The following is a 20605-nucleotide window of genomic DNA, read 5'->3' on the forward strand; positions in this document are numbered from 1 at the left end:
AAAGAGCTCAAGCACAACCGCTTGCAGTTCCACAGCGGCCCATCCCACTAGAAAGGGACTGCTTACCCATGAACTGGAATACAGAGCTGTCAGTGTGGGAGTAGTGGAAAAATTGTCGCCAACCCTTCGATTTCACCTTCCGATATTGAACGGGATTGAGCAAAGTACTATCCACTGAAGTAGTAATAGAGGTAATCACCATGCGAAGAAGGCTTGGTGAAAGATGGCTCATTGAAAGAGAGAAAATCCAACGGCTTGGGGGACAAGATTCCTAGATTACTTGGAAAACAAGGTTGAGGAGGTACCCCACATGGTGAAAGGCTATGAATCCCAACCTAAGTGGAGAAGAGTCTGGAACAGCAACATGGACACGTGGATGTCATTTTGTGCTTCCCTACCTTTTAAACTGAATGACTTGACCTATCTACCATATGCTCGGAGGGTGGGAGTAGATTTTGACCTTGACATCCATGGCTGATACGACTTTTCGAAGATCTACAACGTCAATGCCACAAAACCAGAGGAGGCACTCGCCTTCTTAGAACAAGATCTATGGGACTTTATGGCCCATTTCCTAATGGAATTCTCCTCTTGCCTAGACCCTGCCTTTGTAACAATATGCAATTATATTAGATTACTTAGGACTCACCTCAAGCAACCCCCAGCACCGACAGAGTACTATCTTTTGTCGCTATTTTTTGACATTAATGCAGGAATAGATGGGTGCACCATGACTCGGCTAATGTTCCACGCTGTTTTACTTCCATCCTTTTGCATGGCCCTCCTTGAGGATATGAATGACAACCAATTCACCAAATGTAGCCATCCATTCTTGTCCACCACACCTCTCCACATTAGAATAGGCCAAAAATGTTATATGCTAAGTAGGCACTTCCTTAGCAAGTCATTAAAGCCCCCAACCTCCCCATCCCATGCCCACGAACCCAAAAAATGAATCCGTTATCTTGTACTGCTTCACCAAACTCAAAAAGAAAAAAAGAGAGAAGAAGAAGAAGAAGAAAGAAAGAAGAAAAGAAAAGAAAAATGAAAAGATATCACATGTAGCCGCCACAAGTTGCACATCAATCATAGTCACTACATCCAGGGGTTCTCAAGTTAGGTGCGTCCAGTGGCCTCAGTCAGCCCACTCCATTCCTAACCCCCTAGCCTCATTTTTATCCCCCACTTCATGCTTAGGGCACATCAAGGGTAGGACATGCTTGGGGAGGTAACACTCACCTATGGTTAGACTTGTCACCCCAAGCTACATGCACTGCACCTCCCTTATGCACAAACTAAGTCCTCACATGAGAGGCAATGCCCAGGCTTTCTCCTAGTCCCACTAGCATGAGCACAATGCACCACACGACAATGGAACACACCCCCAGGTAGTTCACATTCTTTTCTTTTTAGGTACAAACAAAGGCTCCAACCACCAGCCCCCCCTGGGATCATGCAATGCACTCCCCACCTTATGTAACAATGTCACCATGCCAACGAAACAAAGCAGGGGCACATTGAGGCATCCCCAATCAAAAAGTGAATGAAGAAGCTCATTTGGAACATCACAAGAGAAGGCAACCATGGAGGACAAGGAGACACATTCATCTAACACCATATTCAATTTTAAAGATGGATTTTCCCATCAACCTCTCTCTAGCACCAGGGATCATATCCAACACAAGGGCCTTCTAGTTCCAAAAATCCCTCCAATAGGTCCATAAATCCCTTTGGCACTAGGGATCGTATCCAATGCAAGGGCTTTTTAGTTCCATAAATCCCTCCAACAGGTCCATGAATCCCTCCAACACTAAGGTTCATTCCCAACTCAAGAACCTTCCAGTTCCATAAATCCTTTCAACCCACCCCCAACACGACTTGTATACAAACTCAAAAAGCCACCTGTCTACCCCAGCAACACCGTCCCCGACTCACCACCCAACAAGTGCCATGGGACTTGGACTCAACTAGGAGGAGGGTAATGTTAACCCTTAGATGAATAAGGTGGAAAATCCATAAAATCTAAAGCAAAAGACAAGGCCAATGCAAAAGCGGAATGGAGAATGAAGACGTGCCAAGAAAAATCGGGAAACACAAGAAGTGTGAAAAAGTTATAAATCAAGGAGAGGCGCATAAGAAAAAAGCAGTAACTACTATTCAAGACATATCTACTGTATACTATCACAACAAGCTAATTGACTGCGAAAGTCTATGCCTATTGCCATTTGATGATATTCAAGTACTTGAATGGATGTATTGATGTATGACATTGATGCTATGCACCTAGATATGCTTATAGAATATTTTGAGCTTTGCATTTGAGCTTGGTTACATGTATTTGAGCTTTGGCCAATTTCTATAGTGATCATTGGCACCAGATGAATATTCTTTTGAGTTTTATGATCTTGGCTTTATGCTTGATGTATTTGGAACTTTGAATGGCCATGTATTTGATGTTTTGAGCTTGCATTGCTCATTTGGCATTCGATTTTGTTCTAGTGGGAGTCAATTGAGCTACTTAGCTATTTTGCATTTGAGTAGAGCTTTGGTTTATGCAATTGAGCTTACTTCAATGAAAGGCTGGGGCTCGATCGAGTTATATCTATGCTCTTCAGATGTTGGGATGATTTGATTCATGCTTTGAGTTGGTACTTATCTTTCTTAGGTTATTCAATGATGTATTCTTCCTTCTTGGCTATGTAATGAGCTTATTTACAATTGGTCAATCTAAAATATATCTAGCAATTTTCTTATGTAACCTTGAGCATGATAATTATGCCTAGTGGATGTATCCCACTTGACACATTGAGTTTGACAGTTCTCAGTGTCGGTTGTATACTCAATGATTGCTAGTGGTTTGTTTATACCTTGCTTCTTGTAGGATATACTTGGTAGTTATAGATTGGATTCTATTAATTGATTTCTCACACTTGGCTTTGGATTTACTGTTCTTATTATTTTTAGCTTGTTGTAATTGTAGGTTTATGCATCAGTTATGAGAGTAGATGCCTTGACTTGATTGTCACTCTTTGGCACTTAGTGGATAGCCCTACTTTTTGCAATTTCCTTTTGTTAGATACTATCTTGGTTGTGCTTTTGGACTATTTTTCTATTATTTATAGTAGCCTCTTTGTATTGGACTATGCTTTCATTTACTTCATTATGACTTATGGGTCAAATAAAAATGCTATATTTAACATTAATAAGTTGGATTGTACCAACTATAGCTATTTGAAGAAATAAATGTGATAGGTTCTAGGGAAAAAATTGCATATAAAGCCATTGAGACACGAGAGTGTCAAGCATGAGCACATTAATGTAGAGGATTGGGGTAAACTAGATGAGTTATGTAAATCTACAATCATTTTATCACTTTCTAAATAGGTCTACCATAATGTTGTATTTGACAGGCATACCACTTAGTAGTTATGGGATAAGATTCGTAATGACTATGATACATAGAGCCTTGGCTTTTAGATATTTTGATTGAAGCAACCAATGGCTCTTTGTTGAAGGAGGGAGCTTCCATGTCAACCTACTTAAATGAGTTTCATTATATTTTAAGCCATTTATCTTTATAAGGGATTGAATTTAAGGACAATCTTCCTCCCTTGTTCTTGTTGGTTATATTACTTGACTGTATGATAGGAGTACCTACATCTAATGCAAACAACTTGCCTTTCTTTTAGTCACATGTAATCAACCCACCAGATATTTTCATTTCAAAACTCCTCAATGAAGAAACCATATTTATTGAATCTTACTTGTAGCCCTTGATTAGAGCCATTTGCCCAATTGAAGCCAAATTCTTAGTAATTGTAAGCACATACAAAACATTCGCAAGTTTATTCTCTATCCCATCTCTGGTTACCAATGAAACACTGCCAATGTGAGTGATCTTATGCAATATATAATCTCTCATTGTCGCATGCTCCTCACTTTGCATTTTTTGCTTCCTATTAATCCATTATGCATGATGTTTCTTATGATCCATAAAGTGCTGAATCCAAAAACCAAACATTCTCTCTAGGGCAATGTGCCATGCTACCAAGTATATGGTCCATAGCAAAAATATGACCTCTAGGCGATGAACCACCTCTAAAAGCATAGTAGGTGCTTTCATAGTCACCTACATAATGACCATACTATATCCTTCCGTGACCTCTAGACGTAGCATTTTGTGTATGGTAGGATTCTTTCTCAAAAGGATCAAACTATCCATGTAATGACAAGCACCATCTCTATGAGGACTATGTTGGAAATAAGCTTCTCAACTAGGCTCATAAGAGGAGTCCCTTGTCTCACGAACAAGGGAGATGTATTGGACTCATTTACACCTATGAGAGAATGTTAGATGAACCCACTTTGAGGTCATCAATGAGGTCAGCAAGGCAACTTGTATCAATATATATAAGAGGCTTCTTCTCTTTGCATTATGCAATCAATCAATCTAATGACATTCAATTTCTATTGTATCTAGCATGTGTCTATCTATGTCTCTCTTTTCTCTCTACACACTCAATCTCTATGATCCACACATCACAAGCATCTTGATGTATCATCCTTCTTCATAGCTAGCATGTGACCTCTTAAGTAGTGGACAACATGTTTTCTAACATGGTATCTAAGCACACACTCTAGGCCTACACACAATTGTCAAGCCCACTCACATAATAATTTCCATCTCACTCATGTTTGGTACTAATCCTAGATGATTAGAAATCTAAGTTTTGTTATTATCTTGGTCAAGATTTCCATCTATCAGATTGAGTAAAAGAGAGAGATATATTTGTTCTTTTTATCATTATTCTCATCCTTATATCATCTTATCTTCTCTGTCCATCTACTTGCCATCTTTGGCATTTTGAGCTATCCTCGCTTCTTTATTCTTCACCTACTTCTCTACCCACTTTCTCATCTCTTATCATCACCTCCTTTTTATTTTTTGGCCTTTTCTTTATAAAGAAGAGAAATATTCTTTATCAATGCTCTCTTCTTCATCTTTAACAATAGTGGCCACAATTCTCAGTCATGAACACCATCATTAAAGGCTTATCTATGGCATTGTCAATCCATTGTATCAAAATTGGTACCACACTCAAGCTCCAGCTTATCATTGTTGGTGGCCATTATAGTAGTAAAAAAGGAGGCATCTCAAGAAGATTCCATGGAGGCAAATAGCGCAGTCTAAGTAGGCAGCTATTCAAAAGCATACTCAACCATCATCTCAACACAATCAACAATTTATCCATAAGACAAAATCAGATTAGTGCAAACCAACCAGCATAGCAAACTTCAAAGATCACAATAGATCACTCATTAGGCCAATGGCATGTCGTTAACAACAAAAATAGTAGCATCATCACAACAATAATCAATGCTAATGACACTTTGCAATCATCACCAGCATCACAAGCACAAATCTCAACATGCAGATTCAAAAAACAATGCTTACTATTTTGATATAAGCTTTTTAAAGCTTATATAAAGGTTATTAAACCTTAATATTCCCTTTTCTCCCATTCACACAATAAAGGCCTTAAGACTGGTTCACATGCTTATCTAGGCACATGGGAAACCCACTATTGACTTTGAATGAGAAGGAGCACTATATCTTTGAACCCAAAGAGATACACCCCTAAGAATCTCAATAAGGAGGAGTAACATTATTTGGTCAAAGAAGAAGCTTCAAGACCACAACATGAAGTCAACACATGGTAGGCTTCCACAACCACAAGAGGACAAGATCAAAAGACTATGTTCACATCTATGAGCAAGGGAGGGCTACCCATCAAAAGAAGATTGATGTACAAGGTGTTTTTGCATCATAAAGACCTCAAATATTTACATCCAAATTTAGATTTCTTCATCGACAACCACTCTTGTACGATCAAAATGAATTGGATTTTTTGCTAAAGTTCTTGAGTTCTCTTTCTATTGAGAGTCACACTATGTGTCTAGTAGTAAACATAACCAATGATTCATGGCCTCTCAACATGAGAATCAATTAATTTGAAGCTAAAGTTTGGAAGATCTACATCAACATTAGAGGTTAGGTTTCATTTATTTGCTATCTCCTCCATATTTTGTATCCCTGGAACTTTGTAAGTCCTAGAAGTATATAATCCTAAGCTTCAAGTACTAGAAGTTTTTATTTGTAATCCTAGACATTATTCTGGATGTATTCCTATTGAGAAATCTTGGACATTTTTCTAGATGTTTTCTTATCTAGGGAGTGAGTACTGCCTAGCCCATCTTTTGTATCTTTTATGAACCTCATTTCAAGCTGGGAAGGGTGCTGCAAATAGGCTCCTCAACTAGGCTAACATGAATGCTTCCTTGTCAGGTGGAAAAGGGAGATATATTGGACTCATTTACACCTATGAGAGAATGTTAGGTGAACCCAGTTTGAGATCATCAATGAGGTCAACAAGGCAACTTGTATTAGTATATATAAGAGGCTTCTTCTCTTTGTATTACACAATCAATCAATCTAATGAAGTTCAATTTCTGTTGCATCTAGCATGTGTCCATCTATCTCTCTCTTTTCTCTCTACATACTCATTTTCTCTTTGATCCACACATCATGAGCACCTTGAGGTATCATCCTCCATAGCAACATGTGAGCTCCTAAGTAGTAGACATGATGTTTTCTAAGAGACTAGACCATCCTCTACCTTTAGAAAAGGATCTCCTCCTGTCTCTAGGCATAAAGTCTCCACAACCAAAAGAGCTACACCCACAAACAAAGATATCTCCACTGTATGAAGATCTTTTAGCTCCTGATGATCTACCATGATCTATTTGATGGTAGAATACACTATTTTGACTAGCATTTTTCCCACTACTAGATGCACTAAGGCTCAATTTTATTTCTTTGGTAAGTAGCAAGGAAACCAACTCTCCTTAAAATTTGCCTCTCATACAAATAGAAGTGTCAAGGGACTTGTTTGCAGGGCCAAGTGTATTCAAGGTAACAAAACCAAGTCATCATCATCCACATGTACATTAATTAAAGTAATGTCCCTACAATATGCTTTATCTCCATAACATAATCATAATGCTTTGATTTCCATGCCATGCACCATGCAATCTCTACTTTTACTGTATCTTTCTTACCTCTATGCAAGTGCCATACATTTTCTCAATAATCTCCCATGTCTCTTTACATATGCTAGATCTCTTGATGTGCAAGATCAATGTCTCTAAAATGCACATGGATATCTAATGTAAAACCTTCTTGTTATTACCCATCCAATCGTTATATGCCTCCTTCTATTTCTATGTGGGCTCTTCAAAAATCTCAAGACTTGCATCCTCACCTATAATGAGGTCTCGTAGACCTCTTCCCAATAAAAAAAATTTTCATGCAATACGAGCAAACAATGTAGTTATATTTTGTCAAGTTGTGTAACATGCCTGCCTATCGATTGCCAAGCACGTTTTAGCGGTCCATCAAGAAATGAATCTAAGCGTTGCCTCCCGCCACCCCCATGGAATGTTCTAGGGTTTGTCGCTTAGGGTTTCTCGAGTCCGCCTCGCAACGAGACGTTCGTAGAAGTTGAACCCACTAGGATCGACCTAGAATCTGGGTTTCAAGTGGGCAAGGTCTCCTTGAGAGCATTCTAGTGTTAGGTCTTACATATCCTACTTCACGTAGAGATACCCAAGCCGAAGTAGACCCATGTTGCACTTGGTTCAAAAAGAATGGAAAACAAGAGGGATGGACTACTCAACCTCTCTACTCGTAGAGCATAGTCCCATTCGGTCCCCTAAAATGGCATGAATCAAGTTTTAGCTTACTATTATCTAAAGATCGTACGACTGTAGAACCTTGTGAGAAGCCTCCCAGTCTTCTGGGACCACCCTTTCATAGGATGGACCCGTCGAGGTTTTGCCCACCCGCTTCCCTCAATAGGCTTTCTTTAGTTATCTAATTAGGTCCTATCACATTTACGTGTGACATTTAAAATAAGCTTCCTTAATTAGCCTTGTAGGGAATTGGGTTCGTTCACGTAACTTACGGCATTGACATGAAAATAGTTCAAAAAGGTTCCTTGGAGGAAAACTTTATATTAGCATTTTAACTGAGATACAATTCTTGTCCAAAAAGGACATTTCCTGCAATCCATGAGGATGCGTCTTATTTCTTCCAAGTTTCCACCTTGCACAAGAAACAAGGACTCAAGAATCCATCTCAGGTCATGTAGATTTTTTGAGTAGGACCCGGAGGTAGGGAATTTACTGCCATAGCCCCCTTGGCATCCAAGCATCCTCCTACAATCAAACTAACCCATGGAGAGACCTCTCGTGGCGGGTTCGGTCCACGTTCTTGTCACAATTATTTGGAAGCCCCTTGGCTGGGGTTGGCAGCCAGTTGGGGTACCTTGACATGCCCTCCATGAATTCAACCTGATTCATTATTCAAATTTCTTCTATGAGCTTGGGTCATACATTCCTTCCACAGACATTGAATCTAGATTTACAAGCACAAACAACAATGAAGGTGAGTGCTCAGGACATCTGCTAAGGAGGAGCTCCCATCTTTGAACATCTAGCATTACCTTTCTTGGGTCTTCTTGCTTGGGCATCAATTCCCATTATTCATTGAGGGATAGAGAATACCCTATTTTTGACTTCACTCTTATGTAATAGGAGTGAGCAATTATGTTATAGTTTCGGATGGTAGCTTCCCTAAGTTACTAACCTTTGGTTCTTATCTTAAGGTCCCAGTCTAGGACTTCAATTGGTTAGTTGGTAATCATTTTCCTACCTTAGAGTTTTTCGAGGTTCTAAATTTACCCTAGGGTTTCCTTCCCTCGAGATAGCAAGAACTTGTGTTCATTCCTCTCGCAAGTCAAGCATAAACTAAGCCCATTTACAATCCCTAAATAGTTTCGAATATCGAATGCAATGTGGCAAATGGTCGTTCTTCTTGTGGATATGCCATTCGAGTTTACTTGTGTTAGCTTCAAGATGTATCATATTTTGAAAATGATATACCCAAGAGTGTTTAGGACCCATCGCAGCTGGTTATTGGGATAGAGACCAAAGAGCATGTCGACTTTAAGTCAAAATATGGTTGTAAGGACAACTTGACCTATTTGCGACTAAAGTCCTAGTTGAGTCAAACTAAATCTTGGCTTCACTTATCATGCAAGATTTCATTTACCAAACCGGTACTTGAAATTAAGCTTAACATTTCACATGTGCATGTTAAATCTACCTTTTTAGATGCATCCCCATTATATTGTGCAACTGAGGCTATCCATGATGCCATGCAAGTCTTTCATGAGTTGATGATATGATGCGGATCCCCATTCATAAAAATTCCTTCTAGTGCACTTATGCAATTCATAAGGCATGACCTAAGTATTAAAGTGCAAGTGTGCATGAGTTCATTGTAAATGTGAGTTAACTTGCACCAATGGTCTACAAGATGCAATTAACCTATATGAAATATTTATGTATATCGAAAATCTATGATGCATTTGAGAAAGTTTGAATCTAATACTTGGCTTAATTACTGCAACAACCCATAGATACTCAATCTATTCACCGCAATTCATGGTTGTTAAACCTTTTCAACTACCTTTAAAGTTATGCATGATGCGCAGTGTGACTTCTTCCTAATGATGTCCATGCTTAAATGTTAGGCTCAAAATACTAAACATGGTAGCAGTACTTGGTTTTGGAGTATCGAATTAGCGTTTATGCCTGATAACCTGTTCGTGTTGATAGTGGCATCTTTGCCCGATCCTCCTTCCGAAGTTGTGGTTTTTCTAGTTACTTGGGAGAGTTTACGCTTTGGGGCCATTTCAGAGCTTGCGATGTGTCCTGTACTCCTCTCGGAGGACTCCTTGGTGTCGGAGTTCCCTATGCCTTGTCTTGACTTTTGTGATCTCCTTGTCAACTAAAGGCAATCGATGGAGAGATCTCAGGAAGTGTCGATGGGGAGAGAGGGTGCTGGAGGCTTCATCCAGGCAGGGAATTATCAGTGGTCCTCTTGTCTCTCTCTCTCTCTTCCTCTCCTACTTGAGTTTCTTCTTCCCTCTCCTCTCTCTCTCTCTCTCTCTCTCTCTCTCTCTTTCTCTCTCCTTCACTACCTCTCTCTCTCCTTCTCTCCTTCATAAGTTGGTAGGAGGGGGGTGGGGGGTAAAGAAGAATGGCGTGTTATTGCTCAAGGAGGAAAAAAAAAGAGAATTATCGTACCCTCCTTAAGGAGGGGGGATTAATAAGGGGTGAGGTGGGTCATCATTGGGGGGGGAAGGTGCTGTGGTAGGGTTCCTTAATTCCTCTCTAACGGCCTGTGTGCTTGTTGCCATGCAGCCTCACCAAAAGAGGGGTAGTGGGGGGTTGGATGTGGCACATGTGTGCCCCTCCCCCCCATTGGGTTTGTTATCGTCTACTTGTCCTCTCTCGATGTCGACACCCATTGTAGCTCTACCGTCTTTGTCATCCTCTTCTCCTACCTCAACTACATGTTCAGCTCCCTCCCCTCCCTTCTTTACCTCTGTCATCTCCTCCCTCACTCTCGTTGACTTGGAGTTCCACTCCCCTGTCATCATCATCATCTCGGTGTCCTCTGCCCGCCACGTTGACTCCTTTTTCCTCACCTACGTCGATTCCTAGTTCATCTCCCCCTCCTTGCACTATAGCTGGTGGTGCTAATAGGGTGGTTTACCTCTTCCTGACTGTGTTGAGGGTCTTGACATATCCGGGATGGACTGAAAAGGGGGAATCATGTGCTTCCTAAAGTATTCTCTGTTTGAGTTTTTTGCTTGAGGGTATGCATAATCTTGTCTTGAAATAGGCAAGTCCCTCATTGACTAAAAATTCTTGATACTTGGCCTTAAGTTTAGGGTCTTGGTCCTTTTCCAAAATCTCATTCATCATCTTCAGGTATTCTAGGTCATGGCTAACTTCCTCCTTTGCTAATTGAAGGATAGGGTTGTTAGGCATTGACATCATGGTTGCCAATGATTCTGCCATTGAGGGTACCTCCATAATAAGAGAGTTGAGGAACACTTTACGACTTAAGGCATTGACAACTACATTATCTTTGCCAGAGGCCGATACTACCTGATCTCAAAGTCATATTCTTGCAAAACCTCAATCTAGTGACATTGCCTCATATTGAGGTCAATTTGGGTGCAGATCCATTTAAGGCTCTTATGGTCTGTGACAAAAGAGAACTTGTTACCATGTTATGAAGGAAAATACAACATTAATATTTGCACCTTGGATTAATTTCAGCCTTTGTAAATTTAGCCCTAGCCTATGTGTACATGTGTGAACAGCCCTTAAGTTTGGAAGAGGGTTAGAATAAAAGGGACTAGAGGCCAAAGGCAAGACATCTTTTGATCATTCAATAATCTTGGCTTTACCATTTCTTGGAGTTAGCTTCTTCTTAGCCTATGAAGCACTCAGCCATGGCCGTCATGTATTCTTGAATCCCCAACCATTAATACATGATGAGGATCTCTTGGTGCAATAGATTTGTTAATTCTTTGTTGTAGCTTAGTTAATTTTCAATTTCAGTTAGATTTCATTCCATGGTTGATTGCTTTCATTACATACCAAGCAAATAGTGTCACCAAAATTTGAGAGCATGAATAACTGCTAGTAGCTTTAGGCCGTGGGTAGCATAATTCCTTTCATGGGGTTTTAGCTTCCTCAAAGAATATGCTATAGGATGACCTTCTTGCATTAGTATAGAGCCTAGTGCAAGTGAACTAGCATCCGTGACAACTTCAAATTCCTTGCTCAAGTCAGGGAGTTTTAGAATTGGTGCTGGATATTTATTCTTGATGGTTACTTGGTTCACGCCTCTATAATCAATGCAAAGGTGAAGTGTACCATCCTTCTTCATTTGGTGTTGGGGGTAAAGGCACCTCCGCCTAGCCACTCGTGTATTACTACACTGACAATTACCACCACTGTACACTTCAGGTGGCGGGCGCCCGTCACCATCACTTTATTCTTTATTCTTTTAATGATAGTTTGAATAAAGGAAGGCCCGATCACACATTGTGACTGTTGGAGTTCCCATTTCTTATCTCTCTTTTTCTTGCTCTTGCTCTCCCGCCATAGTTCTCGCGTGCAAGCTTCGATCCTTCTCACCTTTCAACTGGTATCAAAGCTCGGCTTCCCAACTCTTGAACTTGGTTCATGGCATTCTCAGCTTCCCATCGACTCCCCACTCGCATTGGGTCTCCTTCCCGGCAGCCATATCCGACTCCTTCGAGCTCCCGTCACTCCCCGGCTTCCCGAGCGCTTTCCCGGCCCCTTTGGGCACCCTCAAGGCATTCCCATAGAGGTATTACTTCACTCTTTACAGGGTTTACCTCAGTTTTCAGCCCTCTTGAAACATGGCAGCCATTACACTCCCAGCTCTCATTTCATATGTGGACTGCTCTCCCCTTGTTAGAGCTTGTTTGAGTCCTTCCTTGGCTTTAATCGGACCCCTTCAAAGCTTGGCCACCATTTTTTACAGCCCCAGGATCAGCATTTATAGTTGGCGCAATCACGCAGCCCTCCCATATGTGTCTTCAACATTGACAGTCACAACAACAGCTCTCCCCCTCCATTGGCACTTGGAAAGGCTCCATTTTGGGCATATGAACATGCTTTGATGCTTGTTTTTGATGGTTGACGTGTTGGCATAGCATTTGGATTGATTTAACCGTGTTTTGGGACTGTCATAACAGTCCACAGGCAGTTTATGACAGTGTTACACTGACATTTGATGCTACAACTTGTTTGGCATTGTCATTTGATGCCTGATTGGTCCCGTTTGATGCCCGGATGTTAGGAGAATGTATGCCTATTTTTTGGCAAGCATTTGGAGCTGATTTTGGTGCTAAAATTCTCAGTTTTGAACAGTAAATCATTGCTATAACAGCTGGGCTGAAGTCATTTCACTCATGTATGCTTATGCCTATGCTTTTCGAGCTATGTTTCGGGCATATATGGTGATGTATTGACACTTGGGGCTCGACATAGAGCTTGGTTTTGATTCGGGATAGAGCTTGAGCTCGCTTTGCAAAGCATTTGGATGCTCTGTCTTGGATGTACTTATGGCATGTATGTTGCTTATGTCTGACGGGTCTTGACATGCTTAGCCTATGCCATTACTACATGCTAGTTACATTGTTTGGAGCCTATTGCTACTGGAGCTCGGTCTTGGCTTGACCTTGGATTCTTGGAGCTTCCTTGAGCTATTTATTGGCTTTCCAGAGTTGTATCTTAGGATGTACTTGATGTCTTACATGCTTATGGATGCTACATATGGATGCTCTACCGCCTACATGTCTGGGATGTACCATTGATGCTTGGTCTTGGACACTTGTCATTGGTGCTTGTACATGCTTTGTTCGAGCTTTGTTGCTTGATCTTTATGGATTTTGTGCCAGTGGGAGTGTCTTTGGATGCTTGACGGCCATTGAGCAGGCGGTCTATGCTCTTTGAGCTTTTGAGACTATTTGGGATCTTTTACTCTTTAGGATGATGTATGGTTCATATGTCTTGGTTCCTCTGATGCTTATGAGCTGAATCTTTACTTTGGGTCCCTCTCTTTGTGAACTGACACCTACTTGTGTCAAGTCTTGGTAGTGGCAGGAACACTTTGCCCCGTTGATTGGGGGGTGTGCCTACTCACTGGCAGATGTTTGTATGACATGTTTGGGTGTTGGATTCATGCTTATCGATTGTCATATGGCTATGTTATGCCCGCATGATGTTGGCTTTGGTCTTGGCAGCATCTGATTAACTTGGGATCCGATTTTGGCACTATTAGCTCTCATTTACTGAAATCTGTAATTTATTACAACAAGCATATATGTATGGACTGACATGGATTTTTCATGCTGAAATATTCTGAAATGATGTACTTTCACTAGTACTTGGTGGTAGCAGTTTTGGTTACACTTTTCTTGCCATTTTCTCTCGATTTTGGTGATTTTTTGGTCATTTTCGATAGTAAACAGCAAGCATTTTTGAACCGTCTATAGTCTTCCAGCCTGCATTATGGCAAGTTTATCCACTGAACATACTATTTTCAACATCACTAAGCTTGATTGTACGAATTACTCTTATTGGAAGAGCCAAATTTGGCATGTGTTGGTGCAGAAATCACAGATCAAACCTTTGAGGTTGAGCGGGCATCCGCATGCAACTATGCCAGATGAGGAATGGCTTGAGCTTGATGAGTTATGCAAGTCCACTATTTTATTATCTCTCACAAAATAGGTTAATTACAATGTCTTTGAGGAAGAACAGAGTGCATGGCAGTTGTGGGATAAAATTAAGAATCTCTATGACAAGAAAAGTCCAGCGAGTTAGATGTATTGGTTGAAGTAGCTTATGGGTCTGTGCTGCATGAAGGAGAATGCAACTATGTTTACTCACTTGAGCCAGTTCCATGCTATACTTAAGAACTTGACTTCGCAGGATATTACTTTTGCAGAGGATGTCACTTCTCTTTTCTTGCTTGGTACTCTTAATAAGTCATGGGATGTATTCGACACTGCATTATGTGCCTCTACTGCTACCTTGAAATCATCTGATGTTGAGAGTGCTCTTCTATAGGAAGAGGTTAATCGTAAGAATTTGGATGCCTCTCGTATGTCGCATGCTATGATAGTTAGAGGTAGGAATGATGGATATGGAAAGCATGGCAGTGGCAGTGGCAGTGGCAGTGGCCGTGGACGGGATTCTTAGAATTCTCGGTCCAAGTCTCATGGGAAGTCACATAGCAAATCCCATGGCAGGAATGCAGATGTTACTTGTCACCATTGCGGAAAAAAGGGCCATATTAGGCCACAATGCCATGAACTGCGCAATGAAAGGTGCAAAGATAAGGGGAAAGACAAAGTGCAAGATAAGTCTTTTGATTGCAGCATAGTGCCTGCAAAGTCCAGTGTTAAAATTGAAGAGATCAATGCTATGCAGCCTGAGGATGTTGATGATGATGATTATATCCTTGCAGCTTCTTCTAGTGCCTCGCAGATGACAGAGATACACTCTATGTATGCACAGTGTTGGCTCTTGGAATCAGGTGCGTCCTTTCATGTGACACCTTACTGAGAGTGGTTTTATTCATACTGTACTGTTTCGGGTTTTGTGTGCTTACGTGATGACAGCTCTCTTGATATTGTGGGCATTGGTGATGTTAGGCTGCAGTTTCCTTTTGGTAGTAGTTTTGCTATGCAGGATGTACGTCATGTACCTACTTTGACACGCAGTCTCATGTCAGCTAGATAGCTTGATGACACAGGTTATCATGTATCTTTTGGAGACTCTGCATGGAAGATCACTCGTGGCAGATATGTGATTGCGAGAGGTGCCAAGGCTGGTAGCCTCTATCCCTTGATTGTATCAGCTTCTTCCCTTGATCATGTTTTGTCTGTGGGTTCTATCCCACATGTATCTCTTTGGCATGCCCATTTGGGCCATATGTCTTTGAAGGGAATGAAAATGCTTTATGGTTTGCAGTACTTACCGCCCCTTGATTATGTATGTTTTGATTCATGTGAGCATTGTCTTTATGGCAGGCATACTAGGTCTATGCATAAGAAGTTTGGTAGGCCATGCATGAGTAAGCCCTTGGCATTGGTACATTTGGATGTCTGTGGGCCCATGCCTTGTCAGTCTATGGGTGGTGCCAAGTGTTTTGTTACTTTCATAGATGATTTTTCACAAAAAGTTTGGGCTTATCCCATTAAGTTGAAATCCGATGTCTTGGATGTGTTTCAGAGATGCCTTGCATTGTTTGAGAACCAGTCTGGGTATAGGCTAAAATGTCTAAGGACAGATAATGGACGTGAGTATGTCTCATGTGCTTTTGAGCAGTTATGTGATGAGAGGGGTATTAAGCGTCAGTTGATCGCCCCCTATACCCCCCCAGAATGGTTTGGCTTAGTGGATGAATAGAACCATCCAGGAGCATGTACATAGTATGCTTAGCCATGCAGGCCTACCACAGAGCTTTTGGGTTGAGGCAATTAGTACAACTATGCATGTCATAAACAGATCACCTTCTAGTGGTTTGGATTTGCAAGTTGCAGAGGAGGTATGGATTAGAAAACCTCCCTCTTATGCGGATCTTCATGTCTTTGGATGTGAGGAATTTTGCCATGTGCCGAGGGACAAAAGAAGTAAGCTAGATCCTAAAAGTGTCAAATGCATTTTCCTTGGTTATGGGGATGCAGGCAAGATGGGTTACCACCTCTGGGATCCACAGGCGTGGAAAGTCATCCACAGTCATGATGTAGTCTTCCATGAAGACAAGATGCATCGACAGCCTAAGAGAGTTGTTGAGATCCGCAGGGTCATATTTCACAAGGAGCCGAGAGCTGTCGCATAGCCAGTTGGATAGCCTACAGCTGCAGAGCAGATGCTCATGGTTAGGGTGTTGGACAGGCAGTTGGGCAGGCAACAGAGCCTGCCATGAGACGGTCTACTAGAGACAGATGTCCACCTGATAGATTTCAGCCCTTGATGCATTATGTCTTGGTTACAGATTCAGGAGAGCCTTTCACTTATGATGAGGCTATGTGCAAGGGTGACAGTCAATCCTGGGAGAGGGCTATGTAGTCTGAGATAGACTCCTTGCATAAGAATGAGACTTGGGATTTTTTTTCCTTGCGTACAAGTTGAAAAGTACCCTGGACACCCCAAGCTGGCATACAAGGCTAGATTGGTAGCAAAGGGTTTTAAACATGAGCATGGTGTGGACTTTGATGAGGTCTTTTCTCTTGTGGTTAAGATGACCACCCTGTGCTTAGTCTTGGCTTTGGTTGCTCAGCTTGACTTGGATTTATACCAGATGGATGTCAAGACGGCTTTCTTACATGGGGACTTGCACGATGAGATTTATATGGAGCAACCTAAGGGCTTTGCAAAACCTGGCAGGGAGCACCTAGTGTGCAAATTGAAGAAAAGTCTTTATGGCTTGAAGTAGGCACCTAGGGAGTGGTATCAAAAGTTTGATGCCTTTATGCAGTCACAGGGCTACAACAGGAGTGCTATGGATCCGTGTCTTTACATGAAGAAAGCCCGTGATGGTTCTTTATTGACTTTGGTACTCTATGTGGATGATATGCTAATAGCAGGGAAAGCTCATGATGAGCTAGATGCTCTTAAGGCTCAGCTCAAGAAGAGCTTTGAGATGAAAGATCTGGGACAGGCCGCTCATATACTTGGTATGCGCATTAGATGCAACAAGCATTAGGGACTCCTCTACTTATCATAGAGGGAGTACATTCATAAAGTCCTTGAGCGCTTCCGCATGCAGGACGTAAAGCCTATTGGCTGTCCATTGCCTTCTTATGTGAAGGTATCATAGTCTGATTGTTCGCAGAGGGCCAAGATGGCCAAGATTCCCTACGCATCTGTAGTGGGCAGTCTTATGTATGCCATGATAGCCACTCATCCAGATATTGCCTTTGCAGTTGGTGTTGTGGCACGCTATATGGCTACACCTGGAAAGAAGCATTGGGATGCCGTGAAGGGTATCATGAGGTACCTGAAGGGTACTATAGATATGTGCATATGCTATGCAGCCAGGATATAGGAGTCGTGGGGTACACTGACTCTAATTATGCAAGACATGCAGATAGTAGGAAGTCCACTTCCGGCTATGTATTCACATATGTTGGAGGTGCTATTTCTTGGATATCTAGGGTGCAGAAATGCATGGCCCTTTCTACTATAGAGGCCGAGTATGTTGCAGCCACCACTGAGGCTTGCAAGGAGGCCATTTGGTTGGGTCGTTTGGTTGCTAACCTTGGTATTGATCTATCCCTACACTACATTCGGATTCTATGAGTGCTATTCAGTTAGCCAAGAATCCGATCTTCCATGCAAAGACGAAACACATTGAGGTGACGTATCACTTCATACATGGGGTCGTTGAGGACAAGTCTGTTGATCTTGTCAAGATCTCGATTGACCAGAATCCTACAGATTTGCTCATGAAAAGCCTCTCTACAGAGCACTTTGCCTTCCTCAGGAGGTTGATGGGTGTGGGATGAGATGACATCTTTCCTCATCCTGTTATACATATGTACATGTTGTATTGTCTTTTTTCTTTTTCTTTTCACTCCTCACTAGGGTAGATTTTCCTTTAAGTGGGAGGCTGTTGGGGATAAAGGTGCCTTCGCCTAGCCACCCGTGTATTACTACACTGACAGTCACCACCACTACACACTGCAGTGGCGGGCGCCCGTCACCGTCACTTTATTCTTTATTCTTTTAGTGTGACAATTTGAATAAAGGAAGGCCCAGTCACACATTGTGACTATTGGAGTTCCCATTTCTTGTCTCTCTTTTTCTTGCTCTTGCTCTCCCGCCATAGCTCTCGCGTGCAAGCTTCGATCCTTCTCACCTTTCATTTGGAACAAGACTGGAGCCCCCCAAGGAGAACTATTGGGGCATACGTACCCTTGGTCCAATAGCTGTTTGAGTTGTTCCTTTAACTCAAAAGCTTCAGGAATGGACATCTTGTAGGGCCTTTTTGCGACTGGTGCAGCTCCTGGTGTTAGCTTAATCTCATTATCCACTTCCCTGGGTGGTGGTAATTGCGTCAACTCTTCTGGGAACACATTCGCATACTCTTTTAGCCATGATGGTTCTTCATTGGTGTCCTCTACCAGTTCCAGTTTGTTTAGCTTGATCATGTAGATGGGTAATCCTTTCCTTATTCCTTGAACTATTCGCATTGCCTTAGCAATCTAGATCTTTGGTTTACCTACTTCTCCTTGTGTTGTCACTTGATAGCCTCCAATTTCTACATAAAAAAGGCTAAAAGATTTGGGGTCTACATTGACAAATTATTCATTTTATAAAAAATGTTTGTGCTATTGCATCTAAGTTGTACTTCATTGATATATATTTTTACCATTGTAAATGCTTGGCTTGGAGCTACAAAAGCCATTGCATATGTTCTTTTATTTTACAACCTTAGGAATCTTGCCTAGAATGCATGCAACACGTAAGGCTTCAATCTTTTCTTTTGTATGGTCTAAAATATATTTGATTTAATAAAGGTGTAAGGGGTGCAATTGGGGTTCTTTGGAAAAAGTGGTTGAGGAGGTTGGAGCACTACTGGTGCCTCTTTAACTTCTTTCTTCCTTCTTTTCCAAACTCTCTTTGTCCATCCTTCTTTTTGCTCTTCCTTTGTGCTGCAACTATGGATCTTGAGTGTATAGAGGAAGAGGAGGATCCTCCTGATCTTGTTTCTTGATCAGTGAAGGTGTGTCTTGGGTCTTTTGTGTGTGTGTATTCATGGCAAGAGAGGTGTATTTGCAGGTTTCATGGTGAGGAGCAAAGCTCCAAGCATATACTTTGCTGCTCGGTACCTTGGTTTTGTGCTTGTTCGAGTGCTGGGTGAGAGCTAGTCATTTTTGGTTCCGTTGTCGAGACCAAGCTAGCCATGGATTTTGCGAAGTAAAGAGCAGGGAGTTGTATGTAGATGTGTTCTTAGTAGATGGCATGCCCTTTCTTCCCTTCCACACGGCATGAATTTCCCCCCCCATAATTGATGTCATTGTCAAACGGGCAGAGCATGGAAAATATTATGGTGTTATTCTTATTCGTAAGGGTTTGATTGATTTCATTTTGGAGAACATCCAGGAGCAGTGAGAGAAATCCCCATGGAAATGTCTAGGTTGCAAAAAATTGAAATTGAAAACATGCTTATAAGTATGGTGGAAACAAAACTTCAAAGGCACAAGAATGCAGGCTCTTATAAAGGGAGCTTCAAGGGCCAATCACACTTTTTCGGATATGAAGGAAGATGTGGCATGCCTACAAACTTTGATGCAGCATACTGTCATGCCTTAGGCTATGCTGCTGATTCCCTCTTACCTGCTGGTGAAACTAGCTTGATTGCATATGTGGGTAATTTGACACAACCAACTAAACATTGGACAGTTGGGGGAACTGCACTGACCCAAGATATGGATGTTGAAAGGCGAAAGGGCAAGAACGAGCCCACCGTCATAAATAAGGACATGGTTGAACTTGATGGTGCCCCTTTCAAGAAGTTTGCCTCCATAAGGCAGGAGTGGGCTTTCGAAGATTGATTCTGCAGTCTAGGTCCTATCCAATTTTTTGGTCCAATTGCAGATGAAACAAAGTACACCTTGATGCTTGAGCAAGGAATGCAAGTATGCTTTTAACTTCTGTCCAGTAATGCACGTGTGACTGGCCAAAGACCAAGCCACTTTTAACCAGGTTGACAAGCCAACTCCTAAGAGTTGTTGCACTAAACAGGTGATTGTTACTACTAACTATACTAATTTGGTTTAGCCTTCCATTATTTTTATGACGTTTGTTCGTAATAGTCCAACTATAGATATCTAAACTCCAGTAAACACACACTTCATTGCTTTTAAACTTTTACAGCTAGGTCTTTATATTGGGCACTAAAATGCTAAACCTAGAATAACTACAGTTTCCCTCCATCTTTCAGGAGCGGCTCCTCATAAATTTCTCCTACCACACTAGTGGCGGTTTATCCAGGAACTTTTTATATTTGACTTTGAGAATTTTGTTTCAAGGTATAGATCCTTTGGATCTATTCGAATATCTCTATTAAATT

General features: G+C 41.5%; 1 pseudogene; it reads left to right on the forward strand.

Moving 5' to 3' along the window:
- The first annotated feature begins 19655 nt into the window (after positions 1-19655).
- Positions 19656-20087, forward strand: LOC148018268 (pyrophosphate--fructose 6-phosphate 1-phosphotransferase subunit beta 1 pseudogene; annotated as a pseudogene).
- Positions 20088-20605: the final 518 nt, after the last annotated feature.

This window comes from Lygodium microphyllum, chromosome 21, assembly GCF_053477565.2.
Source record: "Lygodium microphyllum isolate KBCC chromosome 21, Lygodium_microphyllum_v1.1.10, whole genome shotgun sequence".
Lineage (NCBI taxonomy): Eukaryota > Viridiplantae > Streptophyta > Polypodiopsida > Schizaeales > Lygodiaceae > Lygodium > Lygodium microphyllum.